Below are 6,824 nucleotides of genomic sequence, written 5' to 3'. Positions count from 1 at the left end.
AGGGACCCAGGACCGTTCCTCAGGTCCATATCCCTCCCAGTCCACAAGATATTCGATGCCCCCTCGTCTCCGTCTTGACTCCAGTATCTCGTGGACTGTATAGGTGGTGTCCTGTTCCTCCTCCAAAGGTGGTGTAGTAGGTTGTTGGGCGATTGGGGGGTACATCGGGCTATAGTGGACAGGTTTCAATAGGGAGACGTGGAACGTAGGGTTTATCCTGTAGTGTTGAGGGAGTAACAGACGGTAGGTGACAGGGTTAATACGTCTCTGTACCTTGAAAGGACCGATGCACCTGGGTTGGAGCTTCTTGCAGCTCCGTCGGAACCGCAGGTCTCGGGTAGACAGCCACACTCGTTGCCCGGGTTGATAAGTGGGAGTAGGTCTCCGGCGTCGGTCGGCGTAGGTCTTTTGCTGTTGTGAGGCTTGACTGAGATGTTGATGGGCCGTCTCCCAGACCTGCGCACTCCGACGGAACCGCTCGTCCACAGCCGGTACCATCCCTGATGCGGTATCCCACGGGAACAGGGGTGGTTGATACCCTAGAACACACTGGAAGGGCGTTAGGCGTAGGGAGGTGTGAATGAGTGAGTTCTGAGCATACTCTACCCAAGGAAGGAATCGGCTCCACTCTTGCGGCTGCCGCGAACATTGTTGCCGTAGATATTTCCCAATTTCCTGGTTGAGCCGTTCTGTCTGCCCATTGGCCTGGGGATGATATCCGGAGGTTAGGCTAACCGAGATGCCCAAGCGTTCGCAGAAGGCCTTCCATACCCGGGATACAAACTGGGGTCCCCGGTCGGAAACAATATCCTCCGGGACACCAAACTGCCGGAACACCTGGGTAAACATAGTCTCAGGGTCATGGGTACTAACCGGCACATCTTGGAGAAACGATCGATGACCACGAGAATTACAGTATGGCCCTCTGATTCTGGTAGGTCGGTAACAAAGTCCATTGCAATGTGCGACCAGGGTCGTTGAGGAGTTGGCAATGGCATCAGCTTACCCTCCGGTAGTGCACGAGGTACCTTGGACTGAGCACATACTGGACAGGATAAGACATAGTCTCTGACGTCATCTGTGAGGGAATCCCACCAGTATTTTCGGCTGATGAGTCGTGTAGTTCGAGTGATTCCGGGATGACCAGAGCCCAGCGACGTGTGGCACCATTCCATCAGTTGAGGTCGAAGTGGAGCTGGTACAAACACCTTAGACACCAGGGTTTCTGGAGGGGCTGGTTCCGCTTGTAAGCTCTCCTGAATAGTGTCATCAATAGCCCACCTCACAGGACCTGCACGGCAACTCATGGGGAGAATAGGTTCTGGCTCCACGGGTCTTTCCGCGCGCTCGAACCGTCGGGAAAGCGCGTCCGCCTTACCATTCTTGGACCCGGGGATATAAGAGACAGTGAATCGGAAACGGTTGAAGAATAAAGACCACCTTGCCTGTCGGGAGTTCAGTCGTTTGGCACTGTGAAGATACTCCAGGTTGCGGTGGTCCGTGAGCACTTGGAACGGATGCTCTGCTCCCTCCAACCAATGTCTCCACTCCTCCAGTGCTAACTTCACCGCCAGTAATTCCCGATTACCCACGTCATAGTTCTGCTCGGCAGAAGTCAGTTTCCTTGAAAAGAAAGCACAGGGTCGTGATTTAGGCGGCTCACCTTGGCGTTGGGATAACACGGCTCCAACTCCAACCTCCGAAGCGTCCACTTCCACGATAAACGGTAAGGTAGGGTCCGGCTGACATAGAATAGGAGCGGTGGTAAAGCGTTGTTTCAACGTCTCAAACGCACGCACTGCCCCCTCCGTCCAGTTCAGACCGCGCCCCTTGTAGCTGGTCATCGCCGACAGGGGCGCTGCGGTTGTGCTGAAATTACGCACGAACCGTCTATAGTAATTGGCAAACGCTAAGAATCTCTGGAGCTCTTTCACCGTCTGGGGTTGAGGCCAGTCATGTACCGCTTGCACCTTGGATTCATCCAGTTTAACCCCGTCGGGAGTGAGTATGGCCCCAAGGAAGGAAATCGTAGTGACATGGAATTCACTATTTTCTGCCTTCACGAACAGAGAATGTTGTAGGAGCCGATCCAGAACCTGTCGTACATGGGACACATGTTCACTCAGAGAGTTAGAATATATTAGGATGTCATCAATGTACACTATAACAAAGCGATCAATCATGTCCCTGAAAATGTCATTCATGAACGCCTGGAATACTGAGGGCGCGTTGGTAAGTCCATAGGGCATGACACAATATTCGTAGTGTCCTCGATGTGTGATGAAGGCGGTCTTCCATTCATCCCCTTCTCTAATACGCACCAGATTGTACGCACTCCTGAGGTCCAGTTTACTGTACATGGAGGCCTGTCCCACCTGTTCGAGGGCTGCTGGAATCAAAGGAAGAGGGTAACGATTTTTGATGGTAATATCGTTCAACCCTCGATAGTCTATACAAGGACGCAGTCCGCCATCCTTTTTCTTCACGAAGAAAAAACTGGAGGCGGCGGGAGACGTAGATGGGCGAATGGCCCCTTGCTGTAGCGCCTCATCAATATACTGGCTCATCGATTCTCGTTCCGGCTGTGACAACGGGTAGATTCTTCCACGAGGAGGTGTAGCCCCGGATAGCAGATCAATCCCGCAGTCCCAGGCCCGATGAGGTGGTAACACAGTAGCCCTCTCCTTGGAGAACACCTGCGCGTAATCCTGGTATTCTGTAGGGACAACAGTAGACACCGCACCCTGCGCATCCTCCACAGTAGACATTTTGCACGGTAAATTGAGGCACTCTGCCCTACATACCTCACTCCAAGCCGTGATATCGCCAGATTTCCAGGAGATGACCGGATCATGGGTGACGAGCCAGGGGTGGCCGAGAACTAGCGGCTCCCGTGGAGCGGAGATGACGAAAAAAATGATGTTCTCATGGTGTATGGAGCCCACTTGTAACTTGATTACCTCTGTACGGTGCGTAATGAACCCAGTGCCCATGGGCTCACCGTCCAGCGCGTTGACTCGCAGGGGAGGTTGAATTGGGATAAGTTGAACTCCCAACTCCTCAGCAAGACCCATATCCAGAAAGCTGGCAGCCGCTCCGGAATCAATAAGTCCTTCCAACCTGCGCACCTTCTCTCCGACAGATAAGGTAACTGGCACATACATTTGTTTAGATGTAATGTTCAAAACTTGAGTCTCACTCACCGGTTTGGCAGTTCCGAGGCGATATTCTGGGGTACGGTTTGGTCGTACCGGACATTGACGAACGAAATGACCCGACTGACCACAATACAGGCATAGTCCGTCTTGCCGACGTTGTTGTCTCACCGAACCTTGTAGAGGTGACCGTCCCAGTTGCATAGGTTCCTCCTCAGATTCTCTCCTCCGCTCTGTCGATTGCTTAGGACCAGTGATCGAGGGCTCCCGGACTGTGGATACCTTGTGTTGCACTATCAGATTATCAATAGAGATGGCTATTTTGATAAACTCATGTAGCGCAGTGATATCTCCTCGACAAGCCAACTCAGTCTGTACGTCTTTGCGCAGCCCTCTTCGGAAAAAGGTGAGCAAAGCAGTCTCGCTCCATCCGTTACCGGCTGCTATAGTACGGAACTCTAAAGCGTAGTCGGCTACTGTGCGACGGCCCTGCTGAAGTTCGCATAGTTGGTCTCCCACACTACGCCCAGATACTGGGTGGTCGAACACCTCTTGGAACAGTCTCTTGAACTGAACTTCCGCATTCAACTCGGGGACCTCAGCTGCCCAAAGCGCAGTAGCCCAATCCAGTGCTCTTCCCGTTAGCAGAGAAATCATGAAATCCACCCTGCTACGGTCATCGGGAAACATAGTACGATTATACGACATATACAGGGACGTCTGGAGTAGAAACCCCTGACATTTGCCAGGTTCCCCGTCGTACCTTGTCGGTAGAGAAATCGGAGGTGCATGACGAGGACTGACCGTGCTCGGGGTGGTGCCTTCAGCCGCACCAGCGTTGAGTAGCTGCAGGAGTTCATCCATCCGTTTCTCCTGTATCTCCCATCGCCTCTGTAATTCCGCTGGATCCATGGTAAAGGCGAGGTATTCTGTAATGAATACTCGGACAGAGTGGTAAGATCCAAAAAAAAAAAAAAAAAAAAAAAAGATCCAATCGCAGAATAGCGATGCTTTATTAGAGTACAGACAAGGGAATAGCTTAATCGTGGTCGGGCGGGCTGTGGTCAAAACCGGGCCAGGCAGAGACAGGCACAGGTACCAAGGGAGCGGGCTTAGTCGTAGTCGAGGTCACAGACACAGGATCAGAGGACGGTAATCACTGGGGTAGACAAGCAGAGGATTAAGCAATTCGGGGAGTCAAACAACAAGGCACAGGTCGGATACAATCAAAAACAACAAACTCTCTCTCTCTCTCTCTCTCTCGGAACAAAACGCTTAGCAAGTCACAATGGAACAATACCTCGCACCGACTGAACTTCTGAGCACACCTTAAATCCTACACTAATTACTGACAGGTGTGCTCAGAACTCAGGTGAACCAGATCGAGTCTGATGACTCCCCCTCTCTGTAGATCGGGGAAGTGTCAGACTCTGTCTAGGCCCAGCCAACCCCCGATCCCTTACAGCAGCACCCAAGGGGCATGAATTTTCGAGCTCTACCCTTAGATTTGGCAATGACGTAGTGTCCCCATGAGTGACAGAACACTGAGCCAATCACGGCGCAACTAGAGAACATTATCAACCCCTACGCTCTGTATTTTCTGCTGGCTGCCCCACCACCAAAGAAAGCACTTATCTAGCCTGAAACGCCTGCATTTTGGAGATGCCTTACTCAAGAAAGCAAAAAAGAGACTATGTTTGTATGTAGCTTTATTAACTCAATATTTTAATTGTTTTTATTCTATTGTTTGCAAACTGATATGTGACACGTATTAATGCCAAAATAACATGCAAAACAGGCAAGCCAAAAAGCTCTGCCCCACCTGCCCTGAATGACGGGTCGCCACAGCATGCATGAGAGCACCAGCTGTTCTAGATTACTGTGTGATCTCGCTCTCCGTAGTCGATGTGAGTAAGACCTTTAAACAGGTTAACATTGGCAAGGCTGTGGGGCCAGACGGAATACCAGGACGTGTACTCGGAGCATATGCTGACCAGCTTGCAAGTGTCTTCACTGACATTTTCAACCTATCCCTGACCCGGTCTGTAATACCAACTTGTTTCAAGCAGAACACCATAGTCCCCATGCACAAGAACGCCAAATTAACCAGCCTAAATGACTATCACCCCGTAGCACTCACATCTATAACCATTAAATGCTTTGAAAGGCTGGTCATGGCTCACATCAACACCATCATCCCAGACACCCTGGACCCACTCCAATTTGCATAACCCCACCACAATCCTCAGGTGATCCTCAGATGACGCAATCTCTATTGCACTCCACACTTCTCTCACCCACCTGGACAAAATGAATACCTATGTAAGAATGCTGTTCATTGACTACAGCTCAGCATTCAACACCATAGTGCCCTCCAAGCAAAACGAAGGCAGCTATACATTTTAAAAACATGACAATACATTCATAACAGATTTCACAACATATTAAGGGCTCTAAAGTCGTGGTCAAAAGTTTTGAGAATGACACAAATATTAATTTTCACAAAGTCTGCTGCCTCAGTTTTTATGATGGCAATTTGCATATACTCCAGAATGTTATGAAGAGTGATCAGATGAATTTCAATTAATTGCAAAGTGCCTCTTTGCCATGAAAATGAACTTAATCCCCAAAAAACATTTCCACTGCATTTCAGCCCTGCCACAAAAGGACCAGCTGACATCATGTCAGTGATTCTCTTGTTAACACAGTGTTGACGAGGACAAGGCTGGAGATCACTCTGTCATGCTGATTGAGTTAGAATAACAGACTGGAAGCTTTAAAAGGAGGGTGGTGCCATGTTAACCATGGTTACCTGCAAGGAAACACGTGCCGTCATCATTGCTTTGCACAAAAAGGGCTTCACAGGCAAGGATATTGCTGCTAGTAAGATTGCACCTAAATCAACCATTTATCGGATCATCAAGAACTTCAAGGAGAGAGGTTCAATTGTTGTGAGGAAGGCTTCAGGGTGCCCAAGGAAGTCCAGCAAGCGCCAGGACCGTCTCCTAAAGTTGATTCAGCTGCGGGATCACGGCAGAGCTTGCTCAGGAATGGCAGCAGGCAGGTGTGAGTGCATCTGCACGCACAGTGAGGCAAATACTTTTGGAGGATGGCCTGGTGTCAAGAAGGGCAGCGAGGAAGCCACTTCTCTCCAGGAAAAACATCAGGGACAGACTGATATTCTGCAAAAGGTACAGGGATTGGACTGCTGAGGACTGGGGTAAAGTCATTTTCTCTGATGAATCCCCTTTCCGATTGTTTGGGGCATCCGGAAAAAATCTTGTCCGGAGAAGACAAGGTGAGCGCTACCATCAGTCCTGTGTCATGCCAACAGTAAAGCATCCTGAGACCACTCATGTGTGGGGTTGCTTCTCAGCCAAGGGAGTGGGCTCACTCACAATTTTGCCTAAGAACACAGCCATGAATAAAGAATGGTCCCAACACATCCTCCGAGAGCAACTTCTCCCAACCATCCAAGAACAGTTTGGTGACGAACAATGCCTTTTCCAGCATGATGGAGCACCTTGCCATAAGACAAAAGTGATAACTAAGTGAACAAAACATCGACATTTTGGGTCCATGGCCAGGAAACTCCCCAGACCTTAATCCCATTGAGAACTTGTGGTCAATCCTCAAGAGGCGGGTGGACAAACAAAAACCCACAAATTC

This window comes from Coregonus clupeaformis, chromosome 33, assembly GCF_020615455.1.
Source record: "Coregonus clupeaformis isolate EN_2021a chromosome 33, ASM2061545v1, whole genome shotgun sequence".
NCBI classification, from domain to species: domain Eukaryota; kingdom Metazoa; phylum Chordata; class Actinopteri; order Salmoniformes; family Salmonidae; genus Coregonus; species Coregonus clupeaformis.
This window is presented reverse-complemented; position numbering follows the sequence as displayed.